The sequence below is a fragment of the Sciurus carolinensis genome, chromosome 2 (assembly GCF_902686445.1).
Source record: "Sciurus carolinensis chromosome 2, mSciCar1.2, whole genome shotgun sequence".
Taxonomy (NCBI): domain Eukaryota; kingdom Metazoa; phylum Chordata; class Mammalia; order Rodentia; family Sciuridae; genus Sciurus; species Sciurus carolinensis.
Genome location: NC_062214.1, coordinates 155,631,915 through 155,648,146, shown reverse-complemented (window position 1 = coordinate 155,648,146; position 16,232 = coordinate 155,631,915). Strand labels below are relative to the sequence as shown.

The following is a 16,232-nucleotide window of genomic DNA, read 5'->3' as shown; positions in this document are numbered from 1 at the left end:
AGAAAGTAGGGGCAACCACTCAGGATGGAGAGGATGGACTAAATTGTTGTGGAGTGATTTCCTTAGTTTTGTGTTTGGGGTTTTTTTTGGAGGGGGAGCACAACAGGAATGAAAATGAAAATGTTCTAGAATTAGACCATGGTGATGGTTGCAAAATTTTGTGAATTCACTAAACACTAATGACTGTTCTCTATAAAAGGATGAATATTAGTCAGGCACAGCTGCACACACCTGAGCAACTTGGGAGGCTGAGGTAGAAGGATCACAAGTTCAAAACCAGCCTCAGCAACTCAGGAAGACCCTGTCTCAAAATAAAAAATAAAAAGGCTGGGGACGTGGATCAGTGGTGGAGCATGTCTAGGTTCAATTCCCAGTACTTAAAAAAAAAAAAAGTATGGGAGAATGATTTTATATCTCAGTGAAAACCCCTTCTTTAAGACACAAAATACTGACCTATCTGACTAAACACAAATTTTAAACTACTATTTGGAAAAAAGACTCCATAAATTTAAAAGACAAGGAAGAATCAGAAATAATATTTGCAATACATACAAAGGATTAACTTCCATATTAAGTAGTTTGTCCATGTCAATGGTAATAGAAATACAAAATATTTTAGCATAATACCATTGGTATAAAGCAAACAAAACTGAAAAGAACATAGGTTGTTTATGAATGCACAGAAAGATGTGCTATCACTAGCAAAATGGATATTTGGGGAGGCAAGGTGCGGATATATACACATATATTTGAATATATATAAATATATGCATTTGTTTCAATGTTGTTTGAACTTCTGACCATAAACATGTTAATTTTATAACTTAAAAATTAATTTTAGATGAGAACAAAATCTGCATGCAACTGAGGGAGACTGAAAAATTTCTCCACAGCTTTACAGAGAATGGATATAAAATAGGTACTCTAGAAATAGCTATTGATTCATTTTCTACATTAAAAATGATGAACACCTGCTAGGGCCTGGCATTGAGTTAAGCTCTGGGAACCATTTAGAAATGCTGCAATGTGTCTCAAAAACTAAAAAAAAAAAAAAAAAAAAAAAAAAAAAAAAAAAAAGTCACGTGCCTATTTTGGGCAGCCGTTCAAGGAAACTATGCTTTCCTCTTTTGGGGGGAAGGGATGCAGGGGAAGGGATGCAGAAGAGTAGATGTGTCAAGCACCTGCCATTTATAACATGACCTGGTATATTCCTGATAATTATGATCCTTTTTTTTTTTTTTTTGACACCTCACTGAAAAGAAAGCAAAGAGTCTTGCTCCTATAAGTAACTTTCTTATTTTTAAGATTCTTTGACTTCAAAAAGTGTATGGTCTAAAAATCTCTAAATTAAAAAGTTCCAAAGTAATCCTTGATCACTTTCTCTATTTTTTACTGTTTGGTTTTTTCAAAAGTTGACTAAAAACAACTATCATAACATTATTAGTTAATCCAAAGGAAAAAATATTTTAGTGAATCAGAGATATTTTTAATTATGATTTAATCCACACTGGTCTATTTTTACAGTTGACAAGTTCTCATTTTATCAAAACCATCTGCTATCTGAATGGTACCCCAGTTTTTATGTAAGTTTTGACAAAGATTATGACTGTGCATTAAAAACTAAATTTTCTCATCTTAAAAATTTATTGGGAAAAAAAAAAAAAAAACACCCACTATAAGAACATAGAAAAAAAGAACATGCTCAAAGTTTGGCCCAAAATTCACCCTTTCATTTCGTTTAGGGCATTTCAAAAAAGTGAGAGGGATGGCAGCAACTTCTGGTTATTCCACCACTCTGAAGCTGACTGTGTTATAATCTAGGGTTGAGAAACACAGCTTGCTGAGTTATCAGGTCAAGCAGGCAATCACCAAACCTGACAAGGTCCAGTGCCTAAGTGAGCTTTTCTAACACCTACATAATTCTCCCCAAACCATGCCATCAAGGCCCCTCCTTATTCATATATTTCCTATTTCACATATTTCCTACAAGCAATGCCAAGGCAAGTGCAGTTTAGCATCTCAGGAAGAAATTTTGGCAACCCAGCAATCACAGAACCTAGACCATAGGCAAAACCAATTTTTCACTGACATGACTGTTTAAACATCCAATAAGGTGATTTAACAGTTGTACACTTGAAATAATTTTCATACAGCTACAGTTCAGAAAAAAAAAGTGCTTCCAGATGCTACATATAATATTTGTCCTGAGCATATAATCATATAGAAGAAACTTGGCCCCATTCTCTTGCTCCAACCCTTGATAAACAGAAGCCTGTGCTTCCAAGGCAATCACCAGAAATTACAAAGGACTAAAAGCAAAGCAGCCATTAGCCCACATAGAGTCGGGGAGAATGGGAAGTTGAATGGAGGAACAACGGAAGCCCATTTTATATAAATGGTTAATAAAATTAAGTAGCTGCATATTCCTATACACTGAAGTTTTAGAAATATTATCTTGAAGCCGGGCACTTTGGCACTGGCCTATTATCCCAGCTACTTGGGAGGCTGAGGCAAGAGGTTTGTAAGTTCAATGTCAACCTGGGCAACTTATCAAGACCCTGCTTCAAAACAGAAAATAAAAGGGCAGGGGATATACCTGAGTGGTAGAACACTTGAATACCATGGATAAGGCCTTTGGTTTAATTCACAGTACTGCAAATAAAAAATATTACCATCTTCACAACTCTGAACCAGGAGGTTCACCTAGACATCTACCTTAATTTACATGTCCAGTGTCAAAAGGAATTTGATCAGATATTTACTCCTTTTGTAACAACTATCACTGTCTTGAACCACACACACACACAAGACTAAAAATGTCTGTGTACATAAATACACACACACCTGTCTACACACTGGTGGAAGGAGAAAGAGAAAGGGCTGGGGTATAGCTCAGTGATAGAGTGTATGCTTAGCATGTAGTAGGCCCTGGGTTCAATCCCCAGCAGCAACAACAAAAAGTAAATATATACATTTCTCAAAAGAAGAATTTCTCTCCAGGAATTTCAGGAATTTCTTAATAGCCTCCAGGACCCATACCCACACACCCACCTTTCTGAGGGATCACAGTCATTTTTTTCTATTTTTATTTATTTTTTTACTTAAGTTCTGTCTTGTATTCTATAACCTTTCTTCACTAGGCTTATAGATAACCATCAATCAACAAGAAAGGAGAATTCAGAAGAATATAATTTTGAGGCCTACTGAGAAATTAAAGGTAAAGAGGGTCTAATCAACCCAATCAAATCAAATCCCACAAGAGAAAAATCACAAGACTGTAAGACATAATATATGAAGGAGTAATAAATGCCTACTTCAGAGTAGATGAGACTACCAGGTTATCAAGCCCAGTTACTCATGGACAACTGGAATCGCCAAACAATTTAGGACAATGGATAGGTATTACTGAAACACTGTTTTGTGTTTCCTTTGTCCCCTTCACATTCATAAAACAAAACAAAAAAATAGGTCATTTGGTTCGACATCTACGGATGGTTACTTCTTTCTTTAGAAATGAAACTACCTCAGAATAAGTAAACCTTTTCCTGTCTACATCTATATGATTTGCAAACCAACAGAAGATTTTAGGCCAATTTTGAACCCACTTAAATTGTTAATGTTATTTGTTTACCTACTTTTATCAAGAATTTTATCCCAGACTTCTGGGTAAAGATATCTGTGTTGATCCTTCCCCAAAGACCAAGGAAAAAAAAAACAACTTTTTAAATTTAAGACATAAACCCATAGGTCCTGGTGTGGTGCATACCTGTAATCCCAGTGACTCAGGAGGTTGAGGTCAGATGATGGAATGTTTCAGTCTAGCTTTAATGAGACCTGTCTCAAAATAAAAAATAAAAGGCTAGGGATGTAGCTCAGTGGTAAAGTGCCTCCCACTCCCCACAAAAAAGAAAAGCTGGAGATTACCAGAAAACTTTTTGAGGCAAGAAAAAAATAACTGAATAAAGAACTCAGGAGACCCAAGAATACTGAATTTTAAAGCAACCACCAGGAACATTCCACCAAATTTAAGTAGCAGGGATAAATGAGTAACATTTTTCTGACATGCAGTACACAATTCTCAGATCCTCTCTCTCTTGCTCTTGTAGCCAGGCAGGCAACTCCTCTTCTCTCATAATTGCAAAAGGCTTAAAGTTATCTCCAAAGAGCACTAAAACACAGGGTAACCTAGGCTAAGGATCACTAGGTAAAGTGAAAGCAGTTAATGGTGTTGGGAACTCAGAAAACCATTTTGGGAGGCACACTGAGTACCTTAAACTAAAAAAATAAATCAATCTCCAACCACAGTTTCTCACCACACCCTGTCCTCCCGAAGCACAAGGACAGACTTTCTTTGAAGTTCCTTATCGCACTAAAAAAAGTTCTTCTGAAAGGAATGAAACTGTCATGAGCCCCACCACCACCACTACCACCTACAATCTCATCAAAACAGGGAAGACTAACTTTTTAGACGACGAGTAATACTATACCCAGAGCACCAATATTTCCCAGAATATTGTCTTTTCTTTGCCCACATATCTCCCCTAAAAGTGATTTACTCTTGGGGCTAGAGTTTTGGCTCAGTGGTAAAGTACTTGCCAAGCAGGGGTGAGGCCCTGGGTTTAATTCTTAGCACACATAAAAAGTAAATAACTAAAATAAAGGTTAAATTCTTTTTTGGGGGGTGGGGGGTAGGTACTGGGGATTGAACTCAAGGGCACTTTACCACTGAGCCACATTCCCAGCCCTATTTTGTATTTTATTTAGAGGCAGGGTCTCACTGAGTTGCTTAGCACCTCACCACTGCTGAGGCTGGCTTTGAACTCACTATCCTCCTGTCTCAGCCTCCCAAACCGCTGGGATTACAGGCGTGAGTCACTGTGCCCGGCTAAGGTTAAATTCTTTAAAAAAAAAAAAAAAAAAAAAAAAAAAAAAGAACTCTTTCTCTAAATTTGCCTACCTTCCCTGCCTCTTTCCCCACTACGAAGGGCATATAAACTTTCAAATAACATTGGGTTCTTGGGTACACACTTTTCATTCTTCCCTAGTAACACACACACACACACACACACATTTACTAATGCATTCTGGACTGGGATTTGGTGTGCATAAGGTTTTTCTTTGTCTGTTTTGGTACTGGGGATTGAGCCCAGGGATGCTCTACCACTGAAGTTTACCCAGTCCTTTATATTTTTTATTTTGAGACAGGGTCTCACTAAATTGCAGAGGCTAGCCTCAAACTTTCTATCCTCCTGCCTCAGTCTCTTGAATAACTGGGATTACGGGCATGTGCCACTGCTGTAAACTGGTAAGTGTTTACTGGCTAAAGTACAAGGAGGAGGCAGAGAATAAGGATGGTCATTGGTAGTATTTACCGACTCATGTGGTATAAACATCTTACCATGGCTGTTGCTTTAAACTAGAAAAGTCACTGAACACACAGTAGAGATGCACAGTGGCATATAAAATAGTATTTCACAATAGAGACACAATAGATAGAAATAACCCATCCATAATAACCAAATGTAATAATTTATAGGTTTTGGGGGGGGTTGGTATTGGGGATTGAACCCAGGGGCATTTAACCAGTGAGTCACACCCCCAGCCCTCTTAAAATATTTTATTTAAAGACAAGGTCTCACTGAGTTGCGAAGTGCCTTGCTAAGTTGCTGAGGCTGGCTTTGAACTCATGATCCTCCTGCCTTAGCCTCTGGAGCCACTTGGATTACACAGTACACCACTGCACCTGGCATAATTTATACTTTATATAATTTTTAATAATTGTCACATTTAGCAGCTGGCAATCAAAATTTCTGAAAATGTAAACATTTCTGACAAGTTAAAATGAGCTAGCTCTAATACATCACAACCTTAGCCCCATCTACCAACACCCTTACCAGGAGGTTGACAGTCTTCACTTTCAGGCAAGAGAAATTGAAAGAATTCTCTAGGGAATATGAGAAGTCATTAGTATAAGAAGAAAAATGTAAGGACACTGAAATTTTCCCAAACTAAATTTGCCCAGCCAGATCATCCAATACTGAAACTTGGTATGTAAGCCCAACTTGCATATTCAGAGCTTCCAATCAAATTTCCAGAACCACACTCTTTAATATGAGGAAACTATCAAGAGTTGTTAGACATCCCCAGCACAAAAGACAGATAAAAACAAAAGTTGGAAAAAAGACCAAGAGTCAGTTTTATTGCATGTGATCTGGGCACCCCACAGTTATCTTGACTTAGAAGAGCCTCATCTTTGATTTAATGCTCTGCTGTTACTGACCTCTAATTCTTCAATCAATATTGAACTAGGGGCTCCAAGTTTACATTCTGTTCTAAGTCCTGTGAATTATGTAGCCAATTCTTAAAAGACTACGCAGCATAAGAAAACTGAGTAAAACCAGATCACCAATATTCTCAGAAGCATAAGACAAACAAGAACATAAGCTACCAAAAAGAAAAGAATAAAAGGAGCCTGAAAGTGAGAGTGAGCCCAAGCATGCTTTCTTGGTGATTAAAAATCTGTCAGAAAGTAAGGTTCTGATGATGTTCTTCATGGAAATAGAAAAAGCAGTCATGAAATGCATTTGGAAAAATAAGAGGCCTAGAATAGCCAAAACGATCCTCAGCAAGAAAAGTGAAACAGGAGGCATCATAACACCAGACTTTAAATTATACTACAGAGCTACAGTAACAAAAGTGGCATGGTATTGGCACCAAAACAGACATGAACACCAAAGGTACAGAAGACACAAAGGCAAACCCACCTAAGTACAGTTATCACACACTAGACAAAGGCACCATAAACATACATTGGAGAAAAGATAACCTCTTTAATAAATGGTACTAGGAAAACTGGAAATCCATATATAATAAAATGAAGTTAGATCCCTATCTCTCACCCTGCACAAAACTCAACTCAAAAGTAGATCAAGGACCTAGGCATTAGAACAGGAACCCTGTGCCTACTAGAAGAAAAAGTAGGTCCAACTATCTATCATGTCAGCTTAAGAACCAATTTTCTCATAAGACTCCTAAAGTGCAAGAAGTAAAATCAAGAATCAATAAATAGGGGCTGGGGTTGTGACTCAGTGGTACAGCACCTGCCTAGCACGTGTGGGGCACTGGGTTCGATTCTCAGCACTGCATATAAATAAATGAATAAAGGTTAAAAAAAAGAATCATCATCTGAGATAGTATCAAACTAAAAAGCTTCTTCTCAGCAAAGGAAATAATCAAGAACATAAAGAGAGAGTCTACAGAATAGAAGAAAAATCTCTGCCATGTACACCTCAGAGTATTAATCAACAGGATATAGAAAGAACTCAAAAAAATTTACACCAAAAAAAATCCAATCAATAAATGGGCAAAAGGAACTGAATAGGCACTTCACAGAAGAAATATAAATGGTCAACAAACATGAAAAAATGTTCAACATCACTAGCAATTAGAGAAATGAAAATTAAAACTACACTGAGATTTCATCTCACTCTAGTCGGAATGGCAATTATCAAGAACGCAAGCAACAATAAATGTTGGCAAGGATGTGAGGGAAAAGGAACTCATACATTGCTGGTAGGACTGCAAACTGGTGTGACCACTCTGGAAAGCAGTATGGAGATTCCTCAGAAAACTTGGAATGGAACCACCATTTGATCCAGTTAGCCCACTCCTCGGTTTATACCCAAAGGATTTAAAATCAGCATACTATAGTAATGTAGCCACATCAATGTTCATAGAAGCTCAATAAATAATAGCTAAGCTATGGAACCAGCCAAGGTGCCTTTCAGCAGATGAATGGATAAAGAAATGGTGGTATATATACACAATGGAATATTGCTCAGCAATAAATAAGAATGAAATTATGGCATTTCCTGGTGAATGGATGGAGCTGGAGACTATCATGCTTAGTGAAATAAGCCAAGTTCAAAAAACCAAAGGCCAAAAGTTCTCTCTGATATGCAGACTCACAATAGGTGTGCTGGGGGTGGGGACTGGAAGGGGGCAGTGGTTGTGGGGGTGTAGGTTCACTGGATTGAGCAGGGGGGAATGGGGGGAAGGGAGGGAGCTGGGAATGGGAAAGATAGTAAAATTAATCAGATATAACTTTCCTCTGTTCATATATGAATACACCACCAGTGTAACTCCACATCATGTACTACCACAAGAATGGGAAGTTATACTCCATGTATATATGATAGGTCAAAATACATTCTACTGTAATGTGTAACTACAAAGAAAAAAAATCTGACAGAAGAAATAAAATTGTTGAATACAGTGGCTACTTGGAGGCTGACACAGGATAATGGCTTAAACTCAGGAGTTAGAAGCTAGCCTGTGTCTCCCTCTATTCCCCTCCCCCGAAAAAAAAAGGAAAAAAGAAATGAAAAACTCAATAAAAAAAGAAAAAAAAAATTGGAAGGTAAGTTCAGAAAATCCATTATCTGAATAACAGTCCATGAAAAGAACTGAGAGACATAATAATTTCCAAACTGACAAAAGTTCATCATTAATTACTGACAACAATGAATGGAAGGGCTCATTCAAGTACTCAGCATCAATTGCCTCATCTACTTTAAGGCACATTATTTAAAGTCTCAAACACTGCAGGACAAAGAATAGAACTGATCACAAAGAAATTAGGAATTTAAATGGCTTTGGGCTCCAAGAGCAATTCAGAAAGCAGGAAAAAAAAATGGAAAATAATGAAGCATGCCTTTAAAATTTCATAAGAAACTTTTCAAGCTAGAATTCTATACCCAGTCAATCAATTAAGGATAAAATAAGACATCTTCAGACATTCAATGTTTGGAGAACTAAAACATCCTGCCCCAAATGTATTTCTTTAACATATTTAGAATTGGTTATTCAGCAAAACTTCAGACCTCAGCATATACAGAACTGGCTATGAAAAGTTTTCTTTCGTGAAAGAAATTTACACAGGGCTGGGGATGTGGTTCAGAGGCAGAGCACTTGCCTGGCATGTGAGGCCCTGGGTTTGATCCCAGCACCACCACACAAAATACACAACATTAATTTCATCTTTAAAAAGGAAAAAAAAAAAAAAAGTCACATCTATCTACACTAGCAAACAGGGTGCCAGCACAGGCTTCCATACCTGATACTTCTCTGCCCTTTCTGCCTAGAAAAGATGACACTGGATAGTCTGACACCTGACATAGAAAGATTACCAGAGATTCCAGTTACCTAACGTTTCACCTGCAAACAAGACAACCTTTCCTTGCTGTGTACACCTTTCCTCTGAACCTTCCATAGCCTGTTCCACATCCCCCACTCCCCAGAAGCCCAAGCATCCATCCCTTTTGTTAAGACATCTTACCCCTCTCTTTGAAAGTGCAGGATTCCTGTGCTTAGGCATGTAATAAAATTTATATGTTCTCTTTTCTTTCTATTGTCATTTTTTTCATAAACTAAAATTATTACATTGCAACCAACCACCATGAGTTCACATCTTAGTCAAGTGCAAAGCCCAAAGGCACGATCAGGATATAAAAAGAGTGGAGAAAGTTTTATTATCCATAACAAGTAAGGAGAAGACAGGAATTATCCACAAACCAATGCTCTCCCCTTAACAAAGGAAGTGGGTGAGATTTTATTCACAGAGTATACATATCAAGGAAAGCACAGGTAGGGGGAGGCACAAAATCAGTTTAAGGTCATAGAGCACATGTTCAAAATGGAAAAATGGCAGACACAAACACTTCTGGGCATGATCAGTTTGGCATATATAATGAACCAAGATACCTAAAAGTCAGTGATTTGGTGACCTTGCCTGGTTCCTCCAAGTTTCTCCAGAGTGTTAGCTGAAACAAAAAGGAACAATTTTGAAGGTGCATTAACAGTTTCAAAGAGGCAGCAACTTTCTCCCAAGTGTAGGAATTTGCCCCTAAAGGTACCACCTTGCTTATCTTCTTACAAAACCTTCAGAGGAAATACAGTAAATTTAAAACTTTCCTGAAAAGGTGTCAAAGTCTAACCCACATGAAGCCTTTCTTAGGTAGGCACTAGGCAAGTATTTACTGCCATAATAAAAGAACAGAGCTAAAGTTCAGCAGTAGGGCACTTGTGCCTAGTATGAATGAGGCCCTGGGTTCAATCTCCAGCACCACAAAATACAATTTAAAAATCGGAGTAAACAAAGAAGGACATGAGATCTAAAATCAAGAAATTAACACAAAGAGGCAGAGAATCCACAAGATGCTGGTGAAGAGAAGTCCCAGGATAATTAACAGTGTATACAAACAGTCCAGATGGGAGCACATCTTCAGGAATATGAAGCTAATGGAATACATGAAGTATCTGACATTCCTGAAAGGAAATTTGGACAAGGTACAATCTAAACTAATGAGAATAATAGAAAAGTAGTTTGTTTGGTGGTACTAGGGATTGAACCCAGGGGTGCTCTACCACTCAGCTACATCCTCAGCCCTTTTTATTTTTTGAGGAAGAGTTTTGTTAAACTGCAGAGGATGGCCTCAAACTTGCAATCTCCCTGCCTCAGCCTCTCAAGTAGCTGGGATTACAGGCCTCTTCCATCACATCTGGCAGTAAATAGAAAAGGAAACAAGAAAAAGGACAAATTTCAGGGGGAAACCAAACACTTTATACATATATATATAAAAGTATAAGTGGTCACAGAATTACTATATGGTTTAAGTGAACAGTCCTTTCAATCTTTGTTGTTTTTTTATAGTGCTGGGGACTGAACCTACAGATGCTTTACCTCTGAGCTGCATCCCCAGTCCTTTTTGACACAGTGTCTTCTTAGGTCGCTGAAATAAGCCTCAAACCTGTAAATCTCTTGCCTTAGCCTCCTGAGTTGCTGGAATTACAGGTGTGCACAGGCATATGCTACCATGCCTGGTTTATTCTTCACTTTTTGTTTGACAAAAATATACTGCTTGTATAATAAAAATGCAATCATCTTATTACATCTGATAATCCAGGTCATCTGTAACTCCAACTATTATTTTTAGATGTTCCCATGTCACATGATAATCTGGCCCACTTCAGGAAGCAGGGTTACTTCAGCAGTTTACCTCTAAGGAATGCCCTCAGGTGACTCCTCATTTCACACTAGTTTCCCTCTGCACAACTTTCTTTCAAAGCAGTGTAAAGAAACTATTTCTACTGAACATTGTAAGAAGTTGGCAAGGTAGCACATGCCTATAATGCCAGCTACTCTGGAGGCTGAGGGATGAGGATTCCAAATTCAATACCAGCCCCAGCAACCCAGACCCTATCACAAAATAAGAAGCCCTGGGGGTATAGCTCAGTGGTTGAGCACCCCAGGGTTCAATCCCTAGTACTAACCAAAAGAAAGAAAAATTACAGTGAGAAACTGAAATGATTAATACCTCTAAAACGGGCCCTAAAATGACAACGAATTCAATTTCTGTGATACTTCTATTATTCCCCACACTAAAGTTTTCAGTATGTAAACATGTATTTCAATGTGCAAGATACTGTTATCTGAAAATTGTTTTTAGTTTATTTATAACCTTAAGTTTGATTCTTGCCCAGCTAGAAAAGTTACCATGGTCAGAATTTACAAAACACAGTTCAGATAGTAAGTGCTTCACATCTGTTCATCTCCAAATCAGATGATGGTGACAGTGATGGGACATCTTAAGAAGTTTAAGGAGAAATTTGCTTAGCAAAAATTTGAGCCAATCTGCAGACTACAGTCCAGCCAAGGCAGCTACACATTTTCACTTATTCCCTTAAAAGTGATTTGATTTGTTTGAATTTAGTATAGAACCATTTCTGACTTTAAAGAAAGCTAAGCAAGATTTTACAGCTTGTTATGATGGCATGCAGGAAGCCATGGAGAAACCCTAATCTAAAAAAGATTCTTTTAGTGCTTAAAATTGAGGTAGGATAGATAAACTTGAAGGCAGGGTCTACTGACCTTTCTCATATTCATTCTGCCTAATGACAATTATGTTGTGTTCCACAGCATGACCTACAGGCTCATGAAACTCTTCATATTCCAACACTAATAAAATACTCCTATGGCATTACTTAAATTTTTCTCTCAAACAACAGAAACAAATTGCTAAGAGAATTCTTCTTAAATTAAATTTTACCAATTTATACAGAGAACACATTTCCATATTAGTGGCTGTTGCCAAATTAATTTTATCAAAGCTTCATGTTCACAATGCAGTGCTTTAGGTAAATCATTTTAATTTCTTCCCACTTTTAGAAGTTCAACTGGTTTCTTGCCACCTCCTTTAATTCTCTTTGCACCCTCCCCGCAAACAAAAGCTTGAGGGTTTTTGTTTTTGAAACAGCTTACTTTTTCCATCCTGAGTTTTCCCAAACTATTTCAGGGTTCTGACACTTCTGCCAGTGACTAAGTCTCCTTCTGGGAATAGTTGCCTCATTATCACTATTAAAAACAGTCACTTCTAATACTGACTGATAAGGATCTGGAAACTCATTGTAACTTTGGGAATGCAAATCCCACCCTATCCAATCTAAAGATAAATGTATTACAAATGGAATAATGGACTCACCACAGAACAGAATTCCAGCAAGCTCCAGAAGTCTTTTGTGTTCCTATTAAGTCATTGAGTTTTTTGATCATTGATTCTTATGACTATTAAGAACTTGTTACTATTTCCTTCCTTATAACCCAGTTAATACATAAATTACTATCAACTAAGCAAAAAAAGAAAACATGGGCACACGCACATACACACACACTCAGCAACAAGTGCCCTAATATTTTTAAGGTAATACAACTTTCCAACTGACCTTCTGTTTCTGAAATATTTTGCACAGTACACATGTTATATGGGTAATTTTTGTTCTTGGCAAGTTAGTTCTCCTGCTTGGAAAATCAAGAGCAGATAACCTCAAATAAGATGTCTTTTCTACATCCCTCAAATGGAACAACTGCTCGGAAACTTAGTTCTTGCAAAAAGTAGATCCAAAAGAGATTATCAAATTTATTTTTACCCATTACCATTTTGTTTCTATCTAGCATGCTCAGCATTAGAGGAATGTGACATAATCATAAATCCATCATTCTGAGAACCCATGATATTACTAGAGATAACTCCCCCATTCATACACAGCAATAGCTTTCTTTGTTCAGAAGTTTTTTCCCCATCAAGCAGAACAGATCTGGGTCATTTAACCATTTTTGTGTTATAAATTCTTTTGGTAATACATGAAAGTTCTCAGAATATTTTAAAGCAAGCCAGGCACTGCTTATAGTCCCACCTACCAGGGAAGCTAAACTGAAAGAATAATTTGAGCCCAACAGTTTGAAACCAGCTTGAGCAACATAGGGAGATCCCATCTCAAAATACTAATAAAAATTTTTTTAAGAATATTTTGAAGCGAAACACATATGTGTATACATGTTCACACACACAGATCCAATTATACACTAGGTGCAGTGGCACATGCCTGTAATCCCAGCAGGAGGATCACAAGTTCAAAACCAACCTCAGCAACTTAGTGAGGCCCTAGGCAACTTTGCCAGATGCTGCCACAATACACCCCCAACACGTACAATGGGCTGGGGATGTGGTTCAGTGGCTAAGCACACCTAGGTTTAACCCCTAGAATAATAAAAATGTTTAAATCCAATTATATGAAAATACATTTAAAATATTTTCCCAGCATGGTGGCCCATGCCTGTGATCCCAGTCACTTCTAGGCTGAGAAGCAAGAGAATCACCAATTGGAGGCCTGCCTCAGTAACTTAGCAAGACCCTGTCTCAAAAAATAAAAAGGGCTGGGATTGTGACTCAGTGGTAAAGCACTCCTCAGTTAAAAACTCCCAGTACCAAAAAATAAAAATTTAAAAATAATTTTTTTCCCCCCAGAATTCCCTTTTCCCTTTCTTGGGTGTGTGTGTGTGTGTGTGTGTGTGTGTGTGTGTGTGTGTGTGTGACGCACACGCATTTTGAGACAAGGTCTCACAAAATTGATGAAGGTCTAAATTGCTGAGGCTGGCCTGAAATTTATAATCCCCTGCCTCTGGAGTTGCTGAGATTACATAGGTGAGTGCCACCAAGTTTTATTCCCTCGCCTGCCCCCCAAAGATTAAGGAATAAGGAGTAACTGATGATTCTGCTTGTCTTAAGTATCTTCATTCTAAATGTGAGTATTGTTTACAGGAAGCCAAAAACATAATCCTCAAATCAAGTAACACTTAGCACATATGATACAATGCAAAAAACAATATTCAAGCTAAAAATACATAATTATAGTTTCAGCTTGCACCACAATTTCATCATGTATAAAATGTAACCAACCCAACTATGAAAGAAACTTTAAAAACCCATTCATGTCGGGTATGGCAGCAACCATCTGTAATTCCAGCAACTCAGGATGCTAAGGCAAAGAGAAGGATTCCAAGTTGGAGGCCTGCCCCATACTTAGTGAAATCTATTCTCAAATAAAAAATAAAAAGGGCTGGGGGTGTGGCTCAGTGGTTAAACACCTATGGGTTCAATCAAAGGTACCCAAAAGACAAAAAAAAAAAAAAATTTTTTTTTTTTTTTTTTACTAATTTATTACATCAGTACTGCAAGTTTAAAGGCAAGATTCCATCAGGAATAAAAGTTATTCTTTTTCTTTGATGCACGGTAAGTATCAGATTCTGATTTGCTTTATACATTTAATATTTTATGACATCCAGTGGATCCAAAGGAAAAACTGACCCTACAAATAAGTCATTTCAAGTAGAAGATGATATGCATAGAACAAAAGGAATCGACTTTGGAGTCAGGCTATAGAAGACATGTGCCTGTTATGCTAGGCAAAATGCTTGTTTCTCTTATCCTCCATTTCTGAATTAGTAAAATGGGAATAATGCTAACAGTCATAAAACTTGTCATTAAGGTTATTAAGTATCAGTCCCCTTCTATTAAAAAGGTGAGAAATATTTACGTCAGAAGCATCTTCCTAAAGCTTTGATTTCCTATATTACAGATGTTTACTTTGTCCTCATACAGGACTTGATGAAGTTACTTAAAATTAGAATAATGAATGGCACAAAATCTTTCCTCATGTAAGGATAGAATCAGCAATTTAAAAATAAAGCCACTCAAATGACATTTTTTTTTTCCCCACAGACACTCCTCTTTTAAAAAGAACTAACAGTTGAGATGTGTACTGAGAGCAGAAAGGAATTAAAATCAAGTTTCTAAATCAGATAAAAGTAAATAAACATTTGAAGGACAAGTCAAAATTATTTAATAGCTTTAGTATCATATATACGAGCTTTAAAAATTACCAACAGAGAAAGGTCACTCAACTCATTTTGCTTTGCTTGCCTCCTCAAAAAGAATTCAAAGTGGCCAAGTGTACACATGTCATAATAACAAATATGCCAAGATGTTTTAGTAGACTAGGAATAATACACAGAAAATACAGTAGGTAGTCCAAAGGACAAAAAAGGCTAGAGGTACAAAGCAACTCTGCTAAAACTAAGGAAGGAAAAAAAGTCCATTATCTGTCATGCCCTTCTGTGGTACCCTTTTATTTGTAGCCATAACTTCAAGTTGTTTAAAAGACAATGGCCATGTTATTACTGGTACCTTCATGCTGTGCCAAAGCACATATTCGTAGCAATTCAGAACAATCAGTCTTGCTTTCATGAGAGTAAAGGTTGCAGCCAAATGAAATGGGTGGATACCATATTAAATAATCTTGAAATTAGCTAATAGGATATAGGAAAAAATGACCCTAATGCCAATGCTAAATTCCCTTCCTACTTTACACAATAAAAAATTTCACTATTTGAAAAGCAGTACTTGAGAAAGACTTCCTTTTATAAAGGTCTAAATATGGGCTGTTTTTAAGCACCAAGATTTGAAAGACCACGTAGCATATCCTTGTATAATCTGTAAACTTAAAACACAGGCCCTGAATGTCAGATTTGATACCATGTTTCAAAAGGATGCTGTGCAAAAACAACTAGATTGAAAACCTTGAATAATATATAGGTACTATAACTCTAGATACTAAACTATGTGCTTCACAAACATTTAATATAAGTGGAAATTGATTGAAGGCAACAAGTTGCAACAAAAAGTTTAATGCCTGGTTTGTTGTATATATTCTACTACTTTTATTCTTCAAGAAACAAATTATTCTCCCATGCTATTTTCCTAATCATAATGAAGTCCAAAACAATTTTTAAAAATTTTCTGTTCACATAACTCAACTACTTGGCTTACTTTCAACTA

General features: G+C 37.1%; 1 protein-coding gene across 3 annotated transcripts in view; it reads right to left on the bottom strand.

Moving 5' to 3' along the window:
- Fbxo34 (F-box protein 34) overlaps positions 1 to 16,232 on the bottom strand; it is a 74,002-nt gene that overhangs the window by 25,501 nt on the left and 32,269 nt on the right. The window contains exon 1 of one of the 3 annotated variants that reach the window (XM_047542014.1): positions 9,763 to 9,784. The exons of the other annotated variants lie outside the window; for them this stretch is intronic. The gene's annotated coding sequence lies outside the window, so the exon portion shown is untranslated. Of the gene's footprint in view, positions 1 to 9,762; positions 9,785 to 16,232 lie in introns of those variants that run through there. 3 annotated transcript variants of the gene reach the window in all.